Raw genomic sequence first — 10008 nt, 5'->3', positions numbered from 1 at the left:
CGGCCCCCCTCCTCCAAGAAAACAAAACCTAACCAACTCTGCAACAGAAGTTCCTTTCTGTTCTCATAGCACCTTCTATTTCCCTTCACATAAAGCTCAGATTTTTATTACAATTGCTTATGGAGTATTTTTCATCCCAGGGAGACTCTCCGTCCTCTGAGGACTTAGTATATTGTCAAGAACATAATATAAAGAAGTTTGTAGTTTAAATGAATAAATGCTGCCTGTGTGAGTGAATGCTGCCCTGGTACCCACCCAGCCACCCACAATAAAGGAGAAAAGTTGCAGTAATCAAGCTCAAGTGTGGGCCCTTTGACATCAACTTTCTAGAGAACCAGTAGAGAGCTGCGGCAATGGTATCTAAATTACATAATTACTTGCATAATTGAAGCAACAGTTTTTGTTTTGTTGGGGGGGTGGAAAATGAAGGGGCTGAACTATTCAGATAATTTCTTCCCCAGTCGCCGTAGATAGGCACTGCCTAACCTTCTCACCCTTGCGGGGGTCTCTTCACCTCTCCCACCGCCCTCCAGCCACTCCAGAAGCCGGGCACTGGAGACTGAGGCCCTACATCTCGGGGTGGGGGTTTTCCCGGGGATACCCCGCCCCGCCCTCTAGGCCCCGCCCCGGCCCCGCCCCCCCCCGCCGCCGGCAGGGGTCGCGCTGCCTGCGGCGAGCTGCTCAAGAGGGGGTGGGGGAAGCTGCAGCGGCTGGTCGCTTTTCTCCGCCGCTGCTGGTTGGATCATTTCAATAAAAGTGTTTTTTCTCTCTCGCTCGCTCTCCCCGGGGGAACAGGCGGAGGCGTCAGTCCGCAGCCGCCGAGTGAAAAAGCGACGCATACGCAGCGAGCGTCTCCTCAGCTTCGCACGGCCCGGCCCAAGAGAAGAAGGAGCCCGTGTCCGGCCGGGCCGCCGCAACCGGGCGTCGGCGCCTCCCTGCCCGCCTCACTCCCGCCGCGGCTCCTCCAAGGGGATTAGTGGGCCGCCCGCGCGGCTCGGCAGCCCGGGAGCCATGTTGTCCGGGGGGCTTGACAACGCGTGAGGGACCCGCGGCCCCTCCCGGAGGCTCGGACCCTCGGCGTGAGCTGGAAGGCGGCGGCGGAGGCCTGCGCCTCGGAGGCGCCTCGGGTCTGCCAGCCGCTGGGACCCGGACCTGCATCCGGTTGCCGCGGGCGTCGGAGGAGCCGCTTTCCTTGTGCGCCTCGCCTCGCCAGCTCTCGGGACGCGGCCCCCGCACTTGCTGGTGAGTTGGCGGCTGGCGGCCGCTCGGGGCTTTCCCTGCTGCCCCGCCGACCCTGGGCTCAGAGCGGGTGGAGGGTGCTTGGGACTGGGGGCCGGGGCGGGCGGCTCAGGCCCGGCCGAGAAGTTGAGGAGGGCGGCGCGGCGCAGGGGGCTCGCTTGTGTTTGTCGCCCCTCGGGTCCACCTCGGACCCCAGTCGCCCGGGCATTTCCGGGCGTGGGGTGGGGTGTGAGTGTCTGACGCTCGGGCTCCTTCGCGAGAGGCGCTTCCAGCCGCCGCCGCTGCAGCCGCCTCCGCGCTTTCTGCCGCTTTGGTCTCCGGGGGAGGCCGGTCTCCCCGCGAGGCCGAGGAGGGGAGGAGGCAGAAAGTCCCCCGAGACACAAAGGTCCCCTCGGCGGGGGTGGAGCTGCGAGGGCGGGCGGCGCAACTCCGAGGGGAAGGAAAGGGCGCAGGTCCGCGAGAGGTGGGAGAGGAAGCAGCGGTGGCCACCGCGTTTCCAGCTCCTTGGAGACGCCGGGGGTGTGCGTGGGTGGGGAGCGGGAGGAGGAGGAGCCCTCGCGTGAGGAGCCGGCAGAGACAAAGATCAGGGCAGCCTCCCGCTGGCGAGTCACACCCCTGAGAGTGGGTCAGAGCAGAGGTGGAGGGAATGTGGGAAACCCAAAGAACCGATGGGGAGGGGCAGATGGGGCGGGGGGGGTACTGCCAAGTATTGTCTGCGTCGTAGTGCCTTTTCTCACGGTTTTCATGTGCCCGATGGTTTTGCTCCCCAATTCAGCTGGATAGCTCCAGATTCGCTCCCTCGCATCACCCCCTCCCTGCCACATTGACTCTCCTGTGGTTTTCCCCTCGTTCTCCCCGAACCTCTCACCCACTCCTTTTCGGGTAAGCAGTATTTTGCCTTCAGCTTGGGGAACGGTTTGCTAATGACAGGATGTCTGAGCTTGTTCTGACCCTGAACTGCCTTGAACTCCTCTCTCTCCCTCCCACCCTTTCCTTTCTGGGATCTTATAATGTCACATGGCCATTAACAATTAGCTTTTCTTCTGCAAAAATGGCAAAAGCATTTAGCTGAAATCCCTGGCGCTCCTTCTTTATATTAATGTGTCCACCGGAGACACGTCGTTGGTCATGGATTATCAGCTCTTATTAGCCAAATTAACTTTTTAGATAAAAAAGTGGCAAATTTTGTTTTGAGTTTTGACTATTCCTAGGGTCAGCAAAGTGTATCCCTGGCAGCCGCTAGACCTGTCACTTATCAGGAAATGCTTGACTTAGACAATTCTTTCCTCCCACTTTGCTGATTCTTTCTCGAGGCTTTGTTGAAGGATTTCTTTTAAAAGGCGCTTGCGTAAGAAGGCTAGAGTAACAATTCTGAGTTACTGTATTTTAGACTTTTTTTTTGACCATTGGACAGAAGAAAATGAATGGGATTTAAGATCTTTGATGCCTTGAGTAAAGGAAAGCCTTCCTTGAAGCTAGAAATAAGGTTCAGCCACATTTTAAGAAAAAAAATTTGCTAGCATTGATATTATTGGTTTTGTTCTTTTATGAGATTAAGTAGTTGGTTTATTTAATGTTGAGATGTTGCTTTGTTAATGAAGTCATTTCAGTCTTTGTAATCCTAGCATCTGCATACTTCCATAAACAACGGGTTGGAACAAAAGAAAAAATGTGGCTATATTTAAGGAATATTCTTTTTTTTTATGAGAGAGATTGTTGGAATTAAAAGTGATAACCTTTTTGGTAAACTGTCTCATAGGTCAGGAACAGTAATAATTTGAGTGCTGGGCTTCAAAGAAAATAACTTACTCTTTGAATTTAAGCTGTTTTAAAATTACTGTGCAAATATAATTTATTGATTTTTTTAACAGCGAAAATAAAAACATATTGGAATATGAATGGAAAGAAAAGTAAAGCCTGTTTGATGTTTGGGACATTACTGTTGATGTCATTGTAAGAACAGTCATGTCTTGCTGCTTGTTGCCATTAAAATGTTGACACTATAAAAATTGTGAAAGGGATTTCAGTTTAGGGACCAGTCTCTGAATTGAGGGACTCCCTCAATTCTTTGTGAAATTAACAGGTCATACCATTAATAATAGATGTTTTATTTATTTATCGAAAGGCCATATTGAGGATACACTGATTTTTTTCCCACTACATATTAATTAGTGTCTAATTAGATACCTGAAGTTTTATTCTCACTAGAAGGAAATCTACCAAAAAGTTAACAAAGATTTCTGGGTGGTGAGACTTACGGATGAATAAAAATACATTTCTGTATTTTTCATATTTTCACATTACTTTTACAATCGGTAAAAAGAGTATGTGAAGAATTAAAGTCTTGTTTAAAAGAAAAAAAGAATTAAAGTCTTGTTAATATCCTAATTTGCCTGTTACTAAAAGAAGCGTTTATAAAATGTGTAATTTATTCTCATCCTTGGATTCAGGCCCATTAAGGTCACTTTTAGTGTGAGGTATTTGAAATAGTGCAGCTTGTGAAATGTACTCTGGTTACCTGAAGGAAAAAAGATACATAGTAAGAAAAGATGAAATTAGAATAATTAATTCTAATTAATTAATTCATTGTATGGTAGCGATCCAGTGTGGTAGCTTTGTACACCAGCAATCTTGTTCTAATAAGTCATTGAATTTACTAAAAAAAAAAAATTTTTATTTTTTCTGTAGTACAAAATAGCTGTGTTGACTAAGATTTTAAAGTATATAAATGTTGATATATTTAGTTTTCAGTTACTTGTTTAGCCCTACGATTATGGTGGAAAGAGATGGCATATAAAATAATTTACTCTATCAAGGCTTTTGTTTTTTCTCTTATTTTCAGCAATATTTTTCTCCTTTTCCTTTATTGGTGAAATAGTAATAACTAAAACACTGCAAATATTTTATTGTGAACAGTGGAACTATAATGGCTTCTGAGATGTATATTCAAAAGTGAAAATGATGATGTTCCTTAATATAAAAAAATTTTCTATGAACACAAAATTTTTGCGGTGGTATTTTCTTTGTTATTGTCTAATAATACTGAATATTTTATAGGGCATTACACTTTGAATCTTTATTACTGTTCTCTAGTCTTAATAAAAATTATAGCAGCATGTCATGGCATTCATTTATATAGCTTTTATACTTCGATGATGTGTAATTACAATGATGTATTGCTGTATTGTAGAAAAGAGACATTATATGTTAAATGCAGCTTATAAAATATTCTTCAGAGTATTTTATCTATTTAAAAATTACCCCCTTTCATACATGTGAAGGAAAAATAATTTTGAGTTCTTTGAATTTTGAATGTGTAATTTTTGCTTAAACTTTTAAATAGAAAAATTATTTTAAATGCATTTTGTAAACTGATTGTGGCATTTTGCATTTGAAATGATGAAGATAAACAGTAGGTTTATGGCATTTTTATATGTGCTTTATATAGTATTTGTGAGGTAAAAAACTGCCTACAATAGAAAACCTGGTATAACTTGTGTTCAGCCTACAGTGTTGGCAGTTTCTTTGACTGGTAGGTCCTTCTTGGTTATCCTTCTTAAATATACCAGTGTGTACATGTCAATCCCAGACTCCCTAACTATCCCTTCCCATTGTCAGTTACTTTGATATCTGCAAAATATTTGACCTGAAAAGAGGAATTGCCAAGGACCAGAAAAATGTATTGAATGTATTTGAGTGTCGCTTACCTTTCCTAGCCTGTTTTCCTCTCTCTTTTGGCCAGCTTGGAAAATCAGTAGACGTCTATCTGTAAATTTAACAGGTGGGGTGCCTACTATAAATGGTGTTATGTTCTGCAGTAACGTATAATATTGAGTACGGTATTTAAGGAGTAGATTTATAAATCCATGACATTCTGCAGTAACATATGATATTGAATACTGTATTTAAGGAGGTAGATTTATACATCCATGACATATCGGGATAAGCGAAAATTGTCTTTATTTTGATTTTTTTAATGTGTTAAAATTAGTTCACATTATTTGAGCATGTGTCATAAAAGGGAAGATAGCGCCAGATACATACTATGTAGATTGCTTCAGTATTGGGGAAAAATTTGCCTTAAGGTAGATAAAATCTATGTCTCTATTTATACAGGTATAAGTACTTATTGGTTTTTGGTTTGGTATTGCATATTTTAATTAACTAAAGTGTAATTTTGATCTTTGAAGTTGCACACTTTATATGTGGCTATGTACCACTGAAAAATGGAAATACCAGAGCAAATTGTACATTTTTGTCATTTTTATATTAAAAACTGATCCTTATATAAATTGCACATTAGTATTGTTATTATCTCTTTTTCAGATTTAAAAAACAGGACATGTGGGCTTCCCTGGTGGCGCAGTGGTTGCGCGTCCGCCTGCCGATGCAGGGAAACCGGGTTCGCGCCCCGGTCTGGGAGGATCCCACGTGCCGCGGAGCGGCTGGGCCCGTGAGCCATGGCCGCTGAGCCTGCGCGTCCGGAGCCTGTGCTCCGCAACGGGAGAGGCCGCAACAAAGGGAGGCCCGCATACCACAAAAAAAAAAAACAACAAAACAAAACAGAACATGTTACTGACTTGACCTAAGGGTAGTCCGTTAAAGTGAAAAACAATGAAAGAAGGTTTGCTTTCTTTCGTTTGCGGTAAGAGTTTAAAAGGTTAACAAAATCTTTTTTTTTTAATAGCATTTTTTTTTTTTTTTTTTGGCGGTACGCGGGCCTCTCACCGTTGTGGCCTCTCCCGTTGCGGAGCGCAGGCTCCGGACGCGCAGGCTCAGCGGCCATGGCTCACGGGCCCAGCCGCTCCGCGTCGCGGGGCACAGGCTCCGGACGCGCCGGCCCAGCGGCCATGGCTCACGGGCCCAGCCACTGGGCGGCATGCGGGATCCTCCCGGACCGGGGCACGAACCCGTGTCCCCTGCATCAGCAGGCGGACTCTCAACCACTGCGCCACCAGGGAAGCCCCTATAGCACATTTTTAAAAGTAAGTTTATTTTATTTTATTTTAGACTGCGTTGGGTCCTCGCTGAGCACGGGCTTTCTCTGGTTTCAGCGAGCGGGGGCCACCCCTCGCCACAGTGCACTGGCCTCTCATTGCGGTGGCCTCTCTTGTGGAGCACGGGCTCTAGGCGCGCGGGCTCAGTAGTTGTGGCTCGCGGGCTCTAGAGCACAGGCCCAGCAGTTGTGGCGCACGGGCGTAATCGCTCCACGGCATGTGGGATTCTCCCGGACCAGGGCTGGAACTTGTGTCCCTTGCATTGGCAGGCGGATTCCCAACTACTGTGCCACCAGGGAAGCCCTAATAGCACATTCTTGTTAGTGTACTTTCAAGAATACTCTAAATTTTGTATGCATATTTGTAAACAATGGGAAAAGGACCCAAGAATAATTTTTCTTTCACTATATGCGTTACTCACTCACTTTGGTCTTATCATATATTTCATCCTGCTATTTTTACAATTGATGGTTAATATTTGTTATTAGTGTGTGTTAATGTTAAATGATATAAACAAAAGTTGGTTAAAATTGGTATTAATACTTGTGAAAAATTATCAGGTAACAACACTGAAGCTCTTCAAATTTAGAGGCATTATCCTTTAAATTATTTAATACATATTTTTAAGTATTTTATAAAATAAACTTTGGAAGTATAATATACTTCCAGGTTTTAATATTTTAATTACTGATTTGTATTGCTGTTGCTGGTGAGAAGGAAGCTTTTTGTTGATTTTTGAAGTAAGTTTTGGATTCCTTAAAGCAGATGTTAGTCCCTTGAGCCCATCTTACTGAATTATTTTTAAGAAATGATTTTTTATCTATGGCTTTATTATACTTAATAAATATGATTTTTCAGTTAATTCAGAGATGTAATCAGTAAGTACTTTTAAAGCATTTGTCATGTCCTCAGCATTGTGTTAGTCATTGTACGTTATAAAAATATACTTTAATGGGTGAAATAATGGCACCATTGGTTGTCTGGAATGTTCTGTCCTTGGCCCCTCTTCTCATGTTTTATATGATCCCTGGGCATTCTCATCTGTATTTAGTGCTTTGTTCTTATCACCTATATGCTGATGATCTCCATATCTTTATTTCTAATCCAGACCTCTTTTTCTGAGTTCTTTTCTAGCTGTCTCCCAGATATTATTGCCTCTTAGCGCTCCCTTACCGGAGCTGAACTCTTTTATTACTCTCCTACCTCTATTCCCAGCCACAGTGAATGCACCACCATCAGCCTAGTCGCTTAAGCCAAAACCTTTGGCAGCTTCTTAGGTTTTTCTGTTATGCTCTTCTCCCTCTAGTCCAGTCAGGCACACCCAATCGTGTTAATTTTATTTCCTAAACATCTTTTAGATTTATCTTTTTCTGTTGCCACTTTCACATGTCAGGATTTTGGAATGCCTCATCTGAATTACTACTTCCAATTTTACCCTATTTTAATCTAACAATTTTTCATTCTTTATATATATGTCTTTTTTTTAAGTATAGTTGATTTACAATATTGTGCTAGTTTCAGGTGTACAGTGAAGTGATTCAATTATATATATACTTTTTAAGATTCTTTTCCGTTGTAGGTTATTACAAGATATTGAATATAGTTCCCTGTGCTATACAGTAAATCCTTGTTGTTTATCTCTTCTATATATAGTAGTGTGTATCTGTTAATCCCATACTCCTAATTTATCTACCCCCCCTTTCCTCTTTGGTAACCATAAGTTTGTTTTTTATGTCTGAATCTGCTTCTGTTTTATAAATAAGTTGATTTGTACTATTTTTTAGATTCCACACATAAGTGCTACAAAAGAATATTGGTCTTTTCTCTGGTCACTCAGTGTGATAATCTCTAGGTCCATCCATGTTGCTGCAAATGGCTGTATTTCATTCTTTTTTATGGTTGAGTAATATTCCATTGTGTATATATACCACATCTTCTTTATTCATTCATGTGTTGATGGTTTGTGTCTGTCTTTTTATCCCTCTGTTCTTTCCTTCCATCCATCCATCCATCCATCCATCCATCTGTGCATCCATGTCTGAAGTGCATGCCTGCTCTGTACCATCACTGTGGTCAGTGCTAGAATACAAAGATGAGGAAACTGGTGTGTTGATATTACAGTGCTGTGACAGTTGGAGAGGAATTCTCATTTTTGAGGACAAATGTCACTTCCTCTGAAGTCTTCTTTGATCCATTCTGGCAGAGTTATGGTGATTCTGCTATAGCATTTATGTCTACTGTAGTAGACTTAATACATTGTATTGTATTGTAATTAATTATTTACAAATCCTCTACCCTTTTGTCTGGCTTTGTGCTACAGAGGGACCATGCCTTTTAAATTTTGGTATTTCCCCCATATTACGTATTGTTCGAGTGAGTGAAGTGATGGAATTAGGAGAAACAACACTGAATTAATAAGTTAGGGTCAGATTAGTTATGACCTAGAAAGGGTCAAGAATTAATTTTGATATAGTAGAAAATAAAAAGCCATTAAAAGTTTTGAGTGTTGGTGCTACATGTAGGCCATGTAGGCTGTGTTTGTATGAGAGTAATTTGGATGCAGTTGGTAGGCCAATTTGGAGGGGCAGTAATTTGGTATTACTGGGCCTTTTTAATTACACGTGAGCTGTACTAACTTGTTAGTGAAAATGGAGAGAAAAGGGATGTAATCTTCAAAGATTGTTATCTTTTAGACAAATTAGAATCTAAAATTACAATATTTATATGTAAATAAAGTATCTATTTCTAAAGGTCGAAAAACATTGGTCAATATCAAGAGTAAGATTTGGATAAAGATTTGGATAAAGATTTCATCCTTAATGAAATCGAGCTGTTGAACTATATAGTACTAGACTTAAATTCATTAAAATAAAATACAGAATTACACTCAGAACAGTGCATTTAATGTCATTCCTGTTACTCTGATAGTTATGTATACAGTTGACCAGGAGATAGGTTTTCATTGGAATTACTGTAATAAAATAAAAACTGCTTTATGGTCTACTTTTAAAATTAAAGACATTTTATTTGGGTTTTTATCAGTAAAATTGAGTTTTAAATTATATCTCTGATATAGTAAGTGTGTGATAAAAACTAGATTCATTTGCGAAATCAGATTTATTTGAGAAATCAGATAAATAATGCTTCCCCAAGTAATAACTGATAACTATGTGATCTTGAGGTAGTTAACTTAAACTCTTAAGGGTCAGTTTCTTCTATAAAATTGGGAATGACAGAACCTACTTCATAGGGTTGTAGAAATTAAATGATATTTATAAAGCACTTTGCAAAGTACCTTGCACCTCGTGAGCACTCACAGTTAGCAATTATTTTTATTACTCTGTATTATAGAGGGAAAAACTTGGTTATAGTACTAGAATTGTTTTGCAGATCCATTCCTTCAGGTTGATGAATGTCTAAATAAGTGGTTCACAAGGACAATTGAATCAAAATCATCTCTGGCTTTTTAAACTGTACATACCTCCTGGATTTTCTAATATGCCTCTCCCACTGAATTTGAGAATCAGTGTGTTAGTGAGTTAGTGTTACTAATGGGTGTATGTTGTACCCTTTAGGTATATTGGTAGGAAGGGAATAGTATAGACTAGTGGACTAAATAGGATATTCATTGTTGTTTCTTATCTAATGATCATTAGGGATAAAACTGTCCTAATCTTCCTGATGAACACATTGATAAGCTTTTCCTTAGGGCCAGCCAAATTTTTCGTGTAACCATTTGCTGTTTCCCTTCTTCAGGCTTGCGCTATACCAT

The 10008-nt window shown here is 41.5% G+C and overlaps 1 protein-coding gene across 3 annotated transcripts in view; it reads left to right on the top strand.

The window, feature by feature from the left end:
• Positions 1 to 1052: 1052 nt before the first annotated feature.
• Positions 1053 to 10008, top strand: part of CDK17 (cyclin dependent kinase 17) — a 99639-nt gene continuing 90683 nt past the window's right edge. For 2 of the 3 annotated variants that reach the window (XM_024127254.3, XM_055085253.1), the window contains exons 1-2: positions 1157 to 1242; positions 2015 to 2121. The gene's annotated coding sequence lies outside the window, so the exon portion shown is untranslated. Of the gene's footprint in view, positions 1243 to 2014; positions 2122 to 10008 lie in introns of all 3 variants that reach the window. The other variant, XM_007125140.4, reaches the window with a different exon arrangement.

This window comes from Physeter macrocephalus, chromosome 6 (genome assembly GCF_002837175.3).
Source record: "Physeter macrocephalus isolate SW-GA chromosome 6, ASM283717v5, whole genome shotgun sequence".
In the NCBI taxonomy this organism is placed as follows: Eukaryota; Metazoa; Chordata; class Mammalia; order Artiodactyla; family Physeteridae; genus Physeter; species Physeter macrocephalus.
Note: the sequence above shows the minus strand (reverse complement) of the source record. Positions and strands in the feature narration are given on the sequence as shown.